Source organism: Trichechus manatus, unplaced genomic scaffold (genome assembly GCF_000243295.1).
Source record: "Trichechus manatus latirostris isolate Lorelei unplaced genomic scaffold, TriManLat1.0 scaffold00033, whole genome shotgun sequence".
In the NCBI taxonomy this organism is placed as follows: domain Eukaryota; kingdom Metazoa; phylum Chordata; class Mammalia; order Sirenia; family Trichechidae; genus Trichechus; species Trichechus manatus.
The window spans coordinates 13,996,282-13,998,446 of record NW_004443969.1 but is presented as its reverse complement, the minus strand read 5'-3'; positions in this window follow the sequence as shown (position 1 = coordinate 13,998,446).

Below are 2,165 nucleotides of genomic sequence, written 5' to 3'. Positions count from 1 at the left end.
CTTTCTTGAGATCTCTGGAATTTACTTCCTCTGGCCAAGAGATTGTCAAAATCTCTGGCCATCTCAGTCCTAATACAAGCCACTGTCTCCCAGGTAACAAGGGCCATTCTGGCTGTCCATGAAGTCGCTCGACATGAGAGTTTGACCTATTTACTGAAGATGTATAAATTGAGGAATAGAAAGTAACTGTTCACCCTTCAGTCTTACCCTATACTTGGGCATCTACAAGGCAAACTCTATTTAAATTCTAGCATTGATAGTGCCAGGCAGTTTCAAGGCTTGTCAGGTTATCAGGGTTCAGAACAAATTCCATGTCTGGAAAACAAGAGTTAAATCTGGAATTAAGAAGAACGTTAATGCAGTTCTTTATTACTTTCTAAGTATGTCATCCTGGACTGACTGTAGAACTATAAAGGATGCTTTGGTGCCCTGCTCTGATTCACTTTACTGGACCAACACAGCTAGACCCCAGCTGCTTGAGTATTGGCTTTTAATAATTCATTACCCTTCCCCTTGCCAATGACTGACCCATAAGGGTGAAAATGCCAGCCCCCTTGACTCAAGTTGGGACCAACTCTGTGGTACTTTGTGCTCGAGAGCTTCCTTTGGAATTAGACTGATGCTAATCACAAGCAGGAAACCCTGGTGGCGCAGTGGTTAAGAGCTATGGCTGCTAACCAAAAGGTCTGCAGTTCAGATCCACCAGGCACTCCTTGGAAGCGCTATGGGACAGTTTTACTCTGTCCTATAGGATCTCTATGAGTCGGAATCAACTCGATGGCAGCAGGTTTGCTTTTTTTTTAGTCATCAGCAAGGATCATGTTTTTACTTAGCTTTTTGTCCCTGCCTTGTCCTGGTTCTCTTATTCACCTAGTTCTGAGAGCAGTCCCTCAAAAAGTCACTAACTCAAGGACCCCTGCCTCAGGCTCTGCTTTTAAAGGACCCAACCTAAGACGAGTGCATACTTCATAGCAGCAGTTAGAAATAAATTAGACATCTATGTAAGTCACATAGTATGGAGCATCGACATATGTTACATATTAAAAATAATCAGGAGGACAAGAATATAAGGAATCAAATGCTAAAGTGAACATTTGCACAACGTCAGAAATTGGATGCTATCAGTTAATGTTGGCCCAAGTCCCAGAAGGCGAACTTGAATTTGATGCAAGAGTATTCTTTATCTGTTGTTCCTTAAATCCCCAAGTGGGGCAAGAACTGACAGCAAGTTGCAGGAACCAAAGGCTAGAATGATTTGACTAGCTAAGGCTGGAAAGCAAAATAGTGGAAAACAAGGATACTATTGATAGACATATTCTTTAGAAACTACGATTAAAATGATAGTCCTTGAGCAGCACTGATTATAGATTAACATTTAGCATATATTAATTTTATGCTGGCTTTGAAATTTGCACTTAGAAGATTGGACAATTCGATTTTAAATCAGGAAACAATATTTTTTAGTCTAATTTTCATCTTGGTTATAAGTTGTCCATGGTCACTGTAAATCAACCAGGGATAACTATAAATTGTACAGTAAAATAATTGTACTTTGGATATAGGCTTGTTGTTGTTAAGAGGGTTAGGCATCATTTCATGTTAATACTATAGCTAAAGAAATTAAGCTTTGTGCTGTTAAAAAATGAATTATAAATTTTAAAATAGTTTTATTTGAAATAATTCTAAATTAAAAGATAGTTAAGAACTTGGCTGCTAACCAAGAAGTTGGCAGTTCAAATCCACCAGCTGCTCTTTGGAATCTTTGGAAATCCATGGGGCAGTTCTAGTCTGTCTTATAAGGTCGCTATGAGTCAGAATCGACTCGATGGCAGTGAGTTTTGTTTTTGTTTTGTTTTGTTTTTGTAGATTAAGACTTAAGACTCACAATGTAATAGTTTTAAATCTTGGTCCTGAAACCTCTGATAAGAAGCCAGCTCTTACAGAAATTAAATTTTCTTCTAGTGTTTTAGCATAGCAGATACTCATGAATGCTTGTTGAATCAACTAATGAATAAATAGGAATTAATTAACTGATATTTCAGCCTTGAGCATCTTTCTATTTTAGTGAAAATCCTACTATGTAAAAAGTTTTGTAGTATTTGTATATGTATATGTTCCATAATTTAGTTAAGCTATTTTCTGGACAATGTTTCATTCTGTTGTAC